The following is a 16482-nucleotide window of genomic DNA, read 5'->3' as shown; positions in this document are numbered from 1 at the left end:
TCATAAAATCTTAAGAGATATGTTTATTCCTCTCTATATCAATAGAGTATTTTTGTTTTAAAAGACTACATAATGTTTTCTTAATTTGGTCCAGAATAGTTTTTATTGCTGTTCTTTATTGGTTCTCAAGAGTTGAAGATGTGTAAGGTCAGTTAGCAAACAACAGAATATGGGAGAAAGTCTCAATCCTATTGCAGGATCAATGTAAGGAAAGGAAATTTTATCATCCATCCACAGTGCTATTGTAAGTTATAGCTTTATGGGAGGGAGGGAAAGAGGAAGAGAGGAAGAGAAGGAGAGAGAGAGAGAGAGAGAGAGAGAGAGAGAGAGAGAGAGAGAGAGAGATTGATTGATTAGTGAGGAGGTATTGATAGGAAAGAGCTCTGTGCAAAGTCTGGATTCGGGTCAGTTAGCAAACAACAGAATATGGAAGGAAGTCTCAATCCTATTGCAGGATCAATGTAAGGAAAAGGGGATTTTATTATCCCTCCACAGTGCTATTGTAAGTTATAGCTTTATGGGAGGGAGGGAAAGAGGAAGGGAGGGAGAGGGAGAGAGAGATTAGTGAGGAGGTATCCATAGAAAAGAGCTCCATGCAAAGTCTGAGTTCTGGGCAATTCCTTAATTCATCTTACTCTTGGACTGACTAAATGTGTTTTCATTGTCTCAATCTCACATTCAGAATGAAAAGTCATTACAATAAGAAAAAAAATTGCTTTCAAATAGCAAATGACAAAACCATCCATTTTTAAACACTAACTTTGGGGACAGAAATTTTAAAATAATTATAACATGGCTGCTACATTCTAGGCACTGTGAAAGTGTCTTAAATTAACTAATTTGGAAAATCATTCTTTGAACTTCATTTATTAAATCTTTCATAGATTAAAAATTGAGATTTGTTAGTTTGTGTGACATATCCAATAGCTTATCTGTGGTAAATGTTGCAAGGAGGACTGATACAGATGTTTTGTCCAAATCCTACAGCACTTCCTCTATTCTTATATATAATTTATAGCATCGTATTCTATATGTGAATCATGATGCACTTTTGGTCAGAAAATTGTTATTTGTTAGTTTTTGTTTTGTTTTCAAGACACATAAAAAGAAAATATTTCTTATTCTTACCTAACAGCACTACTGCCCACATCCAGGTCTTGTGCAGTTACAGCGCCAATTATGGTCCTGACAGGGGTGTCTTCATAAACTTCCATGGTGTAAAGTGGCTTGCTAAATACAGGAGGCTCATCTACATCCAGAACACTGATCTTCACTGTAGCAGTGTCTTTGAAAGGGCCAGCAGAGTGAAACCGGTGGTCAAGGTGAAGGTTGGAGGCCTCTACTTTAAAAGTATATGCCTTCTTCGTTTCAAAATATAAAGGCTGTAGTGAGGACAAATCCAAATTGAAGTGTTACATTTTTTATAGAATGTGGCATAAACCATGAGCATCATTTCAGAGCAATGCAAGTTGGTATTAATTATACTGGTTTTGAAATGTCTCACTTTTATAATTAGTGTGTAAGTAAAGCACAAGGTCAAACTTTCTGGGTAACTCATAAACATAATCTTTTGCACATATTAAATTTACATAATGTACTTATGAGCATACATACTAGATAGGGGTTACACATTTTATAAAAGCAGTTTGAAATCAGTTAATAGTTTAAGGAAAGCACTTCTCACATCTTATCCAATACTGACATCTAGTGGAAGCAAGCAGTGATAAAGAAATGGAACAAAAATGGAATTGTATAATTGAAAATTTCTAGATTCCATTTGTAAATTTGGCATAACAGCACATTTTTAAGTTCATTTTTCCTATTGTGACATTAGTATCATTTTCTTTTAAATAATTATGAATTAATAAGTCGTTTTATTAGAAAACATTTGTATCAAGATTCAAAATCACACACAATGGTAATTATGAAGAGTGTTGGTCTTTTGTGTTCTCAGAACTCCATATAAATACTGGTTCTCCCATGCATTGTCAGTAAGTATCACCAAGAATTCAGGCTTCCAACATATATGAACAAATTAAAGAAGGCATTGGAACAAACATACAAGTCATTTTCCAGATTTTCAGTAATGCTCAATTTTAACTTGCTACTATTTACATTCACCCTCACTGTAAATGTTAGTTTTATTATGAAAGTAACTGAAAATGCTATATTCCAGAAATATGGTGCTACTATGTTGCTTTGTTAAGTGATAAGCTTAAGTGTAATGACTCAGACTTCTAATCTCCAAGGAAAAACTAAGACAACACAAATTTAACATTAACAGTGAATACGGGGACCCTTAAGTTTCTGTTTGCTAAAGCAGTTCCCTATAGTGTGACCACAATGATTTGCTAATTGCCTTGTCAGCATCTGTTCCTTTATCTAGCACACCAGAGGAAACTAAAGGAGGTTTATTTTCACTTTTAAAGACATGAGTATTATTTTATGTATTTCTTCTGAGAAAAAGAGAAAAAAATCACTTATGTATTTAAAAACTCTCACAATTCAATGAAATCTGCTATGGTAAAATCAGTTATAAGTCTTGTATATGCATCAAGTAAGTCTCCACACAATATTTTTAATGCATGAGACCATACATTTATTCCCCTTTAATTATTCCCTTCATTTTATCAAGTTCATTATATTCTTATTCCTATTTTTATCTTTGTTCTATGCAAATAATTGATTTGACTTTCTGATAATTTAGTCATACCTGTTAACATATAACATTGATTTCTTTCAGTTTTTATTACTTTCCTGTTAGAAATGTTTATTTCTCTTAAAACAAATAGAAATAAAATTGATAATATGGCCACTGGTCCCATGATTAGAAATGAAATATCTAAGAAAGCATAGATAGAGGATAATTCCATGATGATATTTTGACCCATCTCAAGCTTGACTCTCATGCTTTGAGAAAGGAATCAGACTCAAGAAAATACAGCTAATTTCCAGAAAAATATGTCAAAATGTTATTTAAAACAAAAAGAAGAAATCAGTACAAATAGTGAGAATGAACAGTTTCGAATAAATAAGACCAAAACAAGACAGGACACATATTTTAAATATTAAGGACTATAATGGTGAATATAAGTTAGGATTATTATGTAAGTTTCTGAGTAGTGAATTAGTAATAATTTAAATTCTTTACAACAATAACTTTCGTTTGGAAAAAGGAAGAAACAAATAACAAATTAAAACTTTCACCACTGAATTAGTTAAAATATAAAAGGTTCTGGCAAGGCAAGAGGTATCCCCTTGGAAAAACAGAAAGGTACAAAGGTAAATAAGATTTTTTTTTCTCTCAGCATTCAATAAATTATAGAATAAAGGCATGTTGTCTAATGGAGAAGTTTGAAGAAGCAATAAATTTCATTTAAAACACCATAGTAGTTGTCTGAAAAAAAGAGAAAAAAAAGTAAATTGAAAGAGTTCACTGGCTAATTCAAATTAAAGAAAATACAAAGTTCTTCTTGCATGTAAAAAAATAAGTGCTCCATAAATGTTAAACAATGTATTTTCCTGACAGTGAACCCTAACATCTATCTTAGAGCAATCTAATTTTAACAACTTTGGAGTCCTTGATTTCAAAGCAAACTGAGTTGCCCCAGCTCAGACTTATTCTCTTTTGGGCACCAAATCCACGGCTATCCTAAAATGTAGGCATTCTTACCAACTGTTTCCCATCTCTAATTTTCCTCTAGATGTTGAAATGCCTCTGACTATCTGTACTAATGTGTATATTTGTATATATAGCTTATATATTGTATATATGGTTTTATTTTCCCTCTTAATAATACATTACATCTGTCTGGATGAACTTGACTCTTTACTGGTAAACCGATTTCAAGCCAGAGACAGAAAGAGACTTCTGAAACATTTTTCGCTTTTTTAATTTTACTTTTATTTTTAGGAGATAAGACATGATGTATGTTTTTAAAGAAGTCCTGGCCTATCACAACAGGTAAGAATTTGGCAGTGAGGGAAATAGAGAGTGAGATGAAAGAAGCTTTTTGTACATTTAGATTTTTTTTTTTTGCAACCAAAACGTTATTTCCTACGAAGATCAAAGAACAGGAGAAAATTGTAAGAGAAATGCCACAATTATATTCTATGTAGACTTCTTCACGACTCTGACCCTTAGGCAAATTCACAAAATGGTGTAACTCTGAAAGAGCAAAGAATCACCAATCATCTCTACTTGCCTGTACTCACCCATCTGACAGACCAAAGCCATATTTGGAGGGAGATTTTGTAATCGACAAAAATTCTAACATTTGATATAATTATAGAACAGAAAAGATTTTTTTTTGGTAATTGCTAGAAAATTGGTTCTATTTTTGATGGGATTAAATAAATTTGAAATATTTATTTTTTACACAGTACTTTGAGAATTTTATGACATTGCTCTGGGCATATTTAATTCAGGGAGCCTTTCTAGAAGAATAAGAAAAAGACTGACTAAAGAGAGTTTAACTGAGCAACTTCTTTGGATTTTTCTGTAACAAAAGATTAGTAAGATCAGAACTTTTGGAAAACAATTCACAATATAGGAAATTGTGCTACATAAGACCGTGACTATGGTGAATTGGAGAATGGTATATTTAGTTTCTCTCTGGAATACAAAGTGAGAGAAGGGTCAAATTTTCACCTTTTACTTCTTTTTGTTACATTGCTTTATTTACTCTTTGCTGAAGTCCAGATAATTAAATATACATAAAATGTTCAGTGACAAATAATTTTTGTTTCACTTAAAAGGAGGATAAGCTATTTTTAATATTAAATATCAGAATAACCCCCTGGGCTCTTTTAGGCCTCCTGTTGTTTCCAGATAATGTTGAGTGGAAACAGGTACCTATAATTACAGATACATGAGAACTGGAAAAAAACAGCTGTGGCAGACAGAATTCTGAGATGCTCCCTATTTTTGTCCCCATTGCCCCCAACCATTTTATGTAATAATTCTGCTCCTTAGTGTGAGGGACTTGTGAATTAAATGGCATATTACTCTTGTCAACTTGTTCAGTTCTGTGGAAAAAATAATATGAATATAGAACTAAGGCCCTTAATCATTTGACATTGACTGAAGACACATTCTGGTGATGTCTGACCTAGCAAATGGTGCAAATGATTCTGGCTGGACTTTTTTTTTTTCTCGGTGGTGCTGGGGATTGAACCCACGGCCATGTACATGCAAGGCAAGCACTCTACCAACTGAGCTATATCCCCAGCAGCTCTGGCTGGTCTTGAGCAAGTGAACATGTGAGCACAGGAGCCAGTGTGGCAAGTGCCTAAAGGATACCTATGAGGATTGAGACTTGATCTCAGCCAGGAATTAACAAAACAATCATAAAACCTCAGCAAAGTTAATTCTGCAGGCAACCAGTTAGCTTGATAAAGAGTTCCAACCTTGTATCAGATTTCAACCTCAACCCACACCTTCAATTCAGCCTGAAAAGCTGACAGTGAAGGACCAGGGATTTGGCTTAGCCGTCTTCCCATCTATAATGTTATTGCAGCAGTTTTCATGATGAGCATCTATCAGTTTTACCAACAAAGTGAAGGGAACACTCCAAAAATGAACAAAAAACAATGTATCCTTGGCATTAAGGCTGTACTCAATCACTTTGTAGGTCTTCACAGTCAAGAGAATAGAAAACTGTGAAGGGACACAAATGAGCGAGGAGTGTAATGTTTTACAAAATGTACTAGTCCCTTTCAAGATAAGGAGTTAGAAAACAGATTTAAATCAGACTGAACCATGATGAAAATACATTAGAAAAACACTCTTCCAAAGCAAGTTTATATACCAGCTGAACAATAAAGATAAGATGTTCAGAACACATATTATTTTGAAAGAAAGTCAAGTTTTTCATGAGTTAATTTTATGATCAATAAAGTCAATTCCTCTCTGAGAGAAGAGATGGGAAAGCTTATATATATATAATCTCCATTGAAGAAGGAATTAAATTCAATATTTCACTAAAAATAATCAAAGATTTGATGAATAATTGATGTTCTTGTACCACATGAGAAAGTCCCTATAGTGAAGAAGCATGCAACAAAATAAAATGTGGATATTTTAAATATAGGCTTTACTTTTGACAGTGTTCACAGTATTTCTTATACAGTTAAAAATTATATAACTATAAATAAAAAATTGCCATTTTATTTAAAGAATAAAATAAACACTACATCCAACTTATCTCTAAAAATATTACAACAGAACTACTTATTTAAAATGGATTTAGTTTTTCTTTGCAAAGTTATTGCATTCCAGTCTTTTGTAATACTGAAAATATTTTGACGGTCATTTAGCAAGTACCTGAAAGACCATGGACATTAGTTCAATGTCTGTTTTTTAGTGACAATAATTTCTGGAACAAATCTAGTAACAAAGACAAAATAAATCAAAACAAAGGCAATAATGTCAGGGCTTCTTGCTACACATTGTCAATAATAATTTTCATAAAATGACAAAAGGTTTCATCAAGTATTATAAATGCTTAAGTGAAATATATGAGTCACATACATGTACAGTATAAATCATTCCTATCTGGAGAGGCCAGTTATTTTTTTTTGTCACATATCATTATTCATTGCAATGAAAGTATATGCTTTTCAAAATACACCATAGTTGAAAATAAGCCATGTGATTTTGAAAAATGTATCCTTCTTCCATGCACTTCAAATTTCCCATTAATGAAATCAATAAAACACTGCTTTTCTTATATACTTTGCAAAATATTTTGAACTTTATATAGTACGTAAGTGAACATGAAATGTTTTTTGTCTTATCCAACAAAACATTAATACCCTATATATTTTAGAGATTTTCTTTAACAAACAGGACAAAACATAAACACGATAAAGGACTTCAAATAAGAAAAATCAGATATGTCATAAATGAGTGTCATAAGTACAACAAGTGCTGTTGCAGAAATGCTGAAATTTTGTAAAATAAAGTAAGAGACAACCAGTTTGGGAAGGAGGGCTCAAAAAAACCGTTGATGATAAGCAAGGGAGATAATACTAAGTAACAGGAAAGTATTGAAATTCCTGTGAGCAAGAGACTTCCATGAGAATGTGGAACAGCTCAACAACTCAGGTAGACACCTGCAGTGAATTTGGTGTGGGTGAAAAGGAGCTTGTACATGTGTGTGACAGTGTGTACAGAGGCTGGTAAAAGAAAATATGCAGCCTGCTTTTGACCTTTCCAGCAATGGGGACCAGATAAAAGTCTAAGTAAGATAATCAGATGTAGTTCCCACCCTTCATTCACAGGATGAAAGAGTTCCTGAAGGAAGATAAGGGGTGAAGCTGGCAAATACTTAGCAGTGTTGGATGGGAGTATTAAAGAAGGATATAAGCCACAACATTAATTTCTGCTCAGAAGAAATCACTGGCTAAGCTCTTGCCCTGTTTTTGGAAAACAAAGGTCTAAGGGAATGGTAGAAACCTAAGAAGCATTCTGGACTTTTTGTTAAAAAAAACTAGAAAGGACAAAAATAAGACAGGTCACATGTTTATTGGAGAAAAAGAAGGAATATGGCTTTATACATTTTGAGGTTGAAAAAAGCATTAAGAAATATTCAAATAGAAAAATCTGCAAAGCAGTAGAAAAATTGACCTTGGTTTTGTTAATTCGGGGTTAATTTAGAGTTGAATCTATTAAGAAAAGTTGGGCAAGGTATTTAAAGAATATAAACAAGGTTTAGAAATTAAAAAAAAAAAACAAGAGAAAGACAAATATTTGGAAAAAAAACAGGAACATAATATTTGTAGAAACAACATAAGGAGTACCCCTTTCTCTGAAATTAGGAATGTCAGAGTTACTAAAAATAGAATTTTTAAATTTTATTAATTTTTTTGAGCATATAAATTAGTCTACAATTTATTTTCATTTTATTCCTAAGAGATATTCTAAAATTTACCACATGATGGTGCTGTTACCAAGTCATATAGTGTGGAAATAATTCTCAGTCATATAAAATGATAAAATTAATGAGTTTTACTGATTCATGAGTAAATATAAAATATAGATGCCCAATGGAACCAATTGAGGCCACAGCCTATTTATAAAAGCGTTCTGTTGAAAAGTCAAATATTTCATCTCCTATTTAAAAATCCTTCTACTTTACATTTAATGTGATCTTTAGTTATGTAAATTCAAAATAAAAATATGCTAAGATAACATCAAACTGGTTAAACTTTTTAATTTCAAAAAATGTTTTACTTATTTTATAGTAAATAGGCCACTACTTCATCATTCTTCATTTTAAACAGATGCCACCACTACTTTGTAGTTCTTAACAGACATTTTTATAGAGATGGTACAGGACTCTTTCTGAAATTCTGCAGGATATTAAACTGTTCTTTGTATAACTGAAGTATTCACTCTACTGTTTTAATTACCTAAGTTTTCATTCAGCAACAAGCAAACCAAAGTGTTTCTCAATATATTTATCCATTTAGAGTTTTTTAACTAATGTAAATTCCTCTTCATTTTTATATTCAATAAGTATATATTTTATTTTTCTCATAGGGAGTAATTACTAAGATATAGTTTATTTGTCTTTTAAATATAAGAATTTTTTTGAATTTAAAACAGCTGATTTTCTAATTGCAAATATATCCCAGCTCCTAGATTTTAAGATGTGATTGAAACTTTCAGTAGCATTATTCTAGTTTTTCTAGTGTTGGTATTGCTATATTATTCAAAAACACATAAGAGAATTTTAATTTGTGTATACTTTGTTCAGTGTAACATGCAAGAGTAGAGTAAGAGTTGGTTTGGGTTTTTACCAGTATTGTGTGCTTTGGAGAGATTTACAAATTTTCCTAATTTTACTCTGAATTCAACGTAATACAGTGAAATGACACCTTTCTTCATTCTCCTCAGCTTATATAAACCTGAGTTTCATTTTTATATATCCTCACCCTACAGAGGAAAAGGAGAGAAGTATACAGTAAAATAAAACTAAATAAAAGATTTTGAAGATAAAACAACATTGAAAATATGTGCTTCAGAACATTGAGCATTTGAATGTATTTTAAGTGGGTTAAAAAAAGAGAAGCTCTGTTAAATTGAAGAATATATTATTTCATTCCTCTACTGCTGCTTAAAAGTTTGTCAGCCAAAAATTTAAAATAACTCATCTTTAAAATACAGCTATGTATTCATATGTAGGATATATATTTATGGATTTCCTAAAAGTATTTAGTATACTTAAAAATATGATTTATGTAGGAACTGTCAAAAAATAATTTTAAGATCATATGGAAAATTAAAATACTACTGTTGATGTTTACATTCATATTTATTTTTGCTCATTTCATTCTTCAAAGACCAATAATAAGTGCAAGATAAAGTTTTCTGAGAACCTACTGCATGTAATGCTTGAATAGTCTTATTACATGAGCTTTAACCAAAAGGATTCTGTATTTTAAATACAGCTGCCATTTTAATTTATTTTGAGTTTTCCATGCACTTTATTCAGCTGAATATTTTTCCATTATTCCTTTTTCATAAAATCATACCACCATGTTTGAGATATATATATATATATATATATATATATATATATATATATATATATATATATGTGTGTGTGTGTGTGTGTGTGTGTGTGTTTGTGTGTGTGTGTGTGTGTATGTACATAAGCACATTTCATGCAATCCAACACGTAGATAGATGTTAGATATTTCAAAAATTGTGTTGCAAAACTTACTTCTTAGATTTAATAGATGTAGTCTATAGATTGCATTTTTTTCAACAGAATAGGTTACTAGGTAGAGATTGCCCCTGGTGGATCCTTATTTAGAGATCACAGCAAGTTAAAACATTGAAAGTGACTCCAAGTATTCTGTCAGGTTTTGTAAGTACTGAATTGTTTGGTGTAATTTTCTACATGATAAAAATAGTTATAACAATATGTTTTGACTGTTTCTTTAAATTTTGCCAGAATCACCAATTCTCGCAGTCTTTACTTCTATGAGCATCTCAATCTGTTTCTTGGATTAATTTCAGTGATCTTTTCACTGGGCTTTTCTCAGCCTTACTTAAGTAAGTCTTACTTGCTTAAGTCTGATTTTCCTCAAAGCATACAGAGTAAACTGACTCTATTAGAACAGAGGTGATTTACATATAACTCCCCTCATTATTACCAAGCTCAGAGTCCTTGACCTGACCTACAAGACCTCCATCATGGGACATTGAATACCTTTTCTCCAATCAACATTCCTTTTATTCACTGACCTTTCCAGTCTCTTTGTCCATCAGTCCCTCCTCAGAGAGAGATTTTGCAATTGTTGCTCAGTTTTTCTGAACACATGTAATGTACACAGTTGTTGTTCATCTGTCTTTCTTCAGAAATATGCTTATATTTCACCATAGCCCCAAAGTCTTCTTGACCTTTACTATAAGACTGCCTTTCACATTCCTGTAATCTCTTTACCTTGATTTATGTCTATCAGCTTGAATCTATCATTGCTGATAGAGATATTTCATGTGTCAATTTTCCGATTTTCCCAATTGAATGGATGGAGCTGGAGAACAGGGAATGTCTATCTTTGAGTCCAAAATGGATCTGGGACATGGTGGCTACACCATAAATATCCCTTGAATGATGAAGGGAAAGGTATAATCACAGATTTATTTGGACAAGGAGTTTTATGCCAGTAAGATGAATGATTAATTTACCTCAGAAGGAAACACTGTTTTGTCTTTTTTAGAGATACATTTTTCAGATTGATTATCTGCATTATGTAATTCAACTTTAATAAGGCATTTCCATAGTTTTATAAATCTCAAAGTCAATCCAATAATTTTTTTTTAAAATTCTCAAAAATTCAAACAAAAAATGATGTAGCACCTACTCACTATTAATCTTTCCTTGGACTGAAAATGCATTTTTACTGATTAATAATAGTTAAGTTTTTTTATAATTTATAACTGCAACACTTCCTTTAAACATTATATTTTTGACTTCATAAAATAATAAAGAAATATAACACTATTTCTTTCCAAATATATTTAAAAATAAAGATTTTTCTGATTGACATATAATCATCAGTTACTTACAGGCATGGATGAAAAATAGGTGTCTATAAAAGTAAATATAAAATATATAAAACTACATTGATGAATATAAAATACTTTTATAATAGCAAGATGAAAGAATATTTAAATGTAGATATGCATAATTTAGTATTAATTCTGTCACTCAGATTAACTTTGTACATCTAATTAATTTAATGGTTAAATTTTAAATTTTAAGATACTATTTATTATCATAAATAGTAAAATATTTTCTACCATTTTTAGTATTATTAGCTTATTAATATTTGTTACAGTTGTTTCATTTGGATTGATTTTGAAAAATATTTAAATATTATACTTTTACGTAAAATTAATAAGAATATTCACTGATATGTTACTGAGTAGAAAAGAGAAATACTACATAACAATAGAGAAATACACAAGAATCATACACCTTTTTTCTTTGTGTAATTCTCAAATTCAGCATTAATGCATAATTTTAGATGGTATCATGTGTGTTAACTAACTTCTGGACTAAGTACAATTTATGTACATTTGTGGGAATAAAAACAAAATGACTATCTATATGAAGCTTACATTTTCTTTTATGATGATTTTCATTATAATTCATAGTGTTTCTTATTAAAATTCAGAGCTCCTAACAAATATGAGAAGAAAAGACTGATTAATAGCACTGATTTCAAAAATATTTCTTCTGGGTTGAAATGTTCATAAATAGTAACAGAAATGACATGTACTGCAGTTTGGGGTTAAGAGAGTATACATTGAACAAGGAGAGGGGGAAAGAAGAGCTAAATTTAATAAGATTCACTTTTTTGCTATACTTCACTACTCAAAATTCATTGTTTTCTTCATTATAATGGAAGCAATCTACATGCCTCCAATGGAATCAGGTTTCTTTCTCACATTTACACACTCCTTCATGTGCCACTACCCAATAAAAGACAAAACTACATATTGGGCAAGTAACGATTTCTTTCAAGGGTCTGAACAACTTTGCTGTCCTCCTCCACTGCTCTTTCCACTCTCCCTTTCTTTCTCTTGCTCTAAAGTTTGGGCAGAATCACAATTCTCTCAATCTTCACTACTATTAGCACCTAAATCTCTTTCTTGTATTATTTCAATGATCTCTTCACTTGGGATATTTCTAGTCTTACTTCCTAACTGATAAAAGTAAAAGTCTCTGTAGGCTTTTTTCTTACAGAATTCTCAAGTCCATTATTATCCTTTCTTATTTCTTCCACTTCTGCACTGAATAAAACTTACCAACAATAGTGTTTCTCCACTGTGATATCAACTCTCACCAATAATGTGCTAACTTAGATATTTATACTCTGTGTTCTCCAAAAAGTCATGAAATGTCAAGATCAAATTTGGTAAGATAAAAGTTATTGATTGTTTTTTTTATTTTTAAATTGATCATTTTTGTACATATATTGCTATAAAATTAATTAGAAATTAAACTCTGATAAGAGTGTTAAAAAAGTACAGAATCAAATTATTATGCTTCAATTTTCAATATAAATCCATATTTGTTAAATCATAGAATAACACTATCTGTGGGAGTGAATATTTCATAATAATTACTTTTTTATTTAAAATATTACTAATTAAAGTAAAATTAAAATTGCTTATACTCTTTCATTTTCTTTAATTATTTTTAGATAGTAAACTGTCAAAACCTTTGTTTATGTACCTTTTTTAGTTTGATAACTCCTTCTTGTGTATCCTCATCTGTGACGATGTCAAACAAATTCCCTCCATCTCCGGGAACAATAGTGTACTCAATTTCTGCATTTTGTCCAAAATCAGGATCCAGAGCTCTTATTTTTCCAATAGCTGAGCCAACAGGAGAAGATTCAGGAACTTTCAGATGGAAGATGCCTGATAAAATATATGTAATTTGCATTGACAGTGAACTAGTAAAGGAAGATTATCAGGTTTGAAAAATGTAGACTGCACAAAGTAAATCAAATTTGGAACATTATAGAGCAAAATGCAAAGGCAATTTGCTGTCAAGGATTATGATTATATGTAATAACTTCATTTTCACTTCAGTAGACCTGCTTTTGATTTTTAAATGGGTATTATAAATAATAGAGTGTGCTATATTAAAATTACTGTGTGGAAATATTTTAATATGATGGATATCAAATTATACCTTCTATGTGAGGGTAAAAGTCTTCATAATTGTCACCAAAGTAATCAATACCAATAAAATAGAATCTAAAACACAATAAAAAGATATATATATATATATATATATATATATATATATATATATATATATATATATATATAAATTAATAAATTGATAATAAATAGATAATAGATAGATGGATAGTTATTTATGAATTTGAAGGTTATGTATCCAGAAAGTAACCATTACAATGACTATGAATTCATCTTACAATGAACTGAAATGATAAGCTGTACACTAATACAAAATTCTACCTCGATGAATTTAAATAAGGCATATTGGAGACAAAGATTCAGCTCATTTTTTTAATAGGTAGAGAGAGAGAGAGAGAGAGAGAGAGAGAGAGAGAGAGAGAGATTTTTTAATATTTATTTTTTAGTTTTTGGCAGACACAACATCTTTATTTGTATGAGGTGCATCAAACCCAGAGCTGCACGCATACCAGGCGTCAGCTCATTTTTAATACATATTAACTTGGCATACTTTCTAATATTTAAACTGAGTACATAAAGTTTGAACTCCCCAATTTTTTCTTTTTCTCATTAAAGGAGAAAAAATTAAAATGATCATTTTTACCACCAAATAGAATACTTACATTACATGAAATATGTACTGGATCAGAAAAAAATGTAAAAAAAAGAATACTTATCTGTGGAAAATATTCCAGAACTATGAAAATAGTAGACATAATTTAAAACCTTTGTCAAAAATTTAAGGTTTAAGATAAAGAAAATAAATAAGACATACTATTTTTTGAACATCTCATCAAAGTGAATATTAATGGGGTAAACAATAATATTCAAATCAAAGTTAAAAATTTTAGCAGATGCTAAAATGAATGAAGAAGTTTAATGTTTAATTTTGATACTGGAATTCCAGTTTCAAATTCTATAAATAAATTTTGAATGACACTTTCCCATGGACAAACAAAGTGCAGTGATTAAGTTCTTTTAGAATTCTAGTACATATGTGAATATTGAGTTATGACGGCACTCAAGACTTTTCTTGCATGGTGAAGTTCACTTAACAAATTACTTTTTAAACTTATAATTATTTGCTTCAAGATGGCATGAAAAATTATTAAATTAAGTCACTTCATTTTTCATTACCAATTATTTTTATAGAATATATAGTTATTTCACAATCAGTTGGCAAAACTTGGTAATCTCATCAGCCCTGGTAACAGTTAAATTTTGCCAGCTACCCTCTACCTCCCAAATATTTCCCATTTTTTCTTGTAAATTATTTTGAAATCTGCCTTATTTTAACTGACATCGAAAGAACATCACCTCAATAGAACACACATTCTGTCTTAAGAGGGCTAAATATCCACCTATATCTTGTTTATTTGATGCACAAGAAAGAAGGTATATATATATTTGGGGTTGGTACCAGATATTGAATTCAGGGGCACTCAACCACTTAGCCACATCCTCAGCCCTATTTTGTATTTTATTTAGAGACAAGGTCTCACCAAGTTGATCAGCGCCTTGCTTTTGCTGAGGCTGACTTTGAATTTGCAATGATCCTGTCTCAGTCACCTGAGTTGCTGGGATTACAGGCATGAGCCACTGTGTCCCACTAGAAGGTATAGTTTATACTGACCTAAAATAATTGTGAGTAAGTAATTAATTGTTTAGTATTATACATGTAAGATGACTTTCTAAAAGAATACACCATATACAGTTTAAATAAGTAAATATACAATACAAACAAATGATAATAAAACTTTCTAATGACAATGTTGGAGCATTAATATAGACTTTATTAAGGAATCATATTTAATGAAAGTCATAGTAATTGATCAAAGTAGCCATTTCTCATAAACTAGTATTATTTTCATTAGGTTTTATTTGCCAAACAACACAGTTGCTGCCAGATGTTCAATGTTCACTAAATTCTAAGCAGGGTTTGAAACCTAGGCCACCAGATCAACTAGAAAAATCAAAAATGAAAGGATTAAATGTTGCCCAATTGTCTCCAAGAAGGATAAAGTGGGAAGTGGGACATTCAAGGGCAATCTGTCTTTTATCAAAAAGTGACAAGTACCTAGTAGAAATTAATGTGACCATTGTCACCTACATTCTTCAGATCACAAATATTTCTCAATAAGTACAGATTTGAGGGACTCCTGAGTTTTGAGCAAGCATTAAGATGCTTGAATTTATTTTTAGTGTGGCAGTAAGGCATGGGGCATAGTCACTCAAGTTTTACTCAACATCTCAAAGAGAAAATTCAGAGAAAAGGAACAGAGCACAGAATATATGAGATATTTTTCAATTCCTTTTGAATTTTTTTTCAGAGTAGAAATTAGAAGTTTATTAAGGGACAGCACAAAAGACTTCTCCCGGAGGAAGAAGGGGACCCAAGAAGTGGAATCCCCCTTTTAAAATTTTTAATGTCAATTAAATGTAAATATGATTTATTAGGAAGTGAGTCTACAACATTTGATTCTCACTGTGTGATTGGGATAAAAATCAGTAGAAACAATAAAACCCTTAAATTGATAGTATGATTAGTCACAGTTCAATCTCATGGTCCATCAGTGTTAGAGTCTTAAATTTTTTGCTGAAAAAATAGAGAAATGGAGGTTTAAGTTGAATGAGTACTATAAATCTCCCTCTAATAGGATATTTAGTTAGGAAATTTATTGTTAAACATTACAATAAAAATTGATTTGAGAGCAATAGCATGATGCTCTATACAGGGGATTTCTGTTGGGTTGGTGAGGATACCTCCCTGAGGAGTGCAGGGCAGGTGTTGGATGATATCTTTAGGGAAATAGGAGGATATAAAGAGCATAGGGTATTTCTGCAGACACTTTACAATATATTCAGTGAGAGCAGCTTCAAGTTGCGTATTAAATTTTATAAGGTAGCTTTTCATTTGAAAAGTATAGAAGCAAAAATAAATAAATTGTATATTGAGAAAAATAATAAAGACTAGAGTCATGTCCACTGGATAATGGTTAGTAAATATGGAAAGTCTAGCCAGAACTGAGACCCTCTATTGTGAGAAAAAGCACTTTAAACTTTGAAGGGTACCAAATAATGCAGACTAGAGATGAAATAACCCCCCTTGAAGACACTATGCTGAGATGTGAATTTTATGCTTTAAAAAAGAACACTTTATGAGGCCATTAACAATAAATGTGAAGATAGCTATACTTTGTAGTACTCTGTCAATATAAGTTATAAGTTATCTAAGCAGTTCTTTTTGA

The 16482-nt window shown here is 31.0% G+C and overlaps 1 pseudogene; it reads right to left on the bottom strand.

Moving 5' to 3' along the window:
* LOC143386209 (cadherin-12-like) overlaps window positions 1-16482 on the bottom strand; it is a 79085-nt pseudogene that overhangs the window by 48172 nt on the left and 14431 nt on the right.

The sequence above is a fragment of the Callospermophilus lateralis genome, unplaced genomic scaffold, assembly GCF_048772815.1.
Source record: "Callospermophilus lateralis isolate mCalLat2 unplaced genomic scaffold, mCalLat2.hap1 Scaffold_286, whole genome shotgun sequence".
Taxonomy (NCBI): Eukaryota; Metazoa; Chordata; class Mammalia; order Rodentia; family Sciuridae; genus Callospermophilus; species Callospermophilus lateralis.
This window is presented reverse-complemented; position numbering and strand designations above follow the sequence as displayed.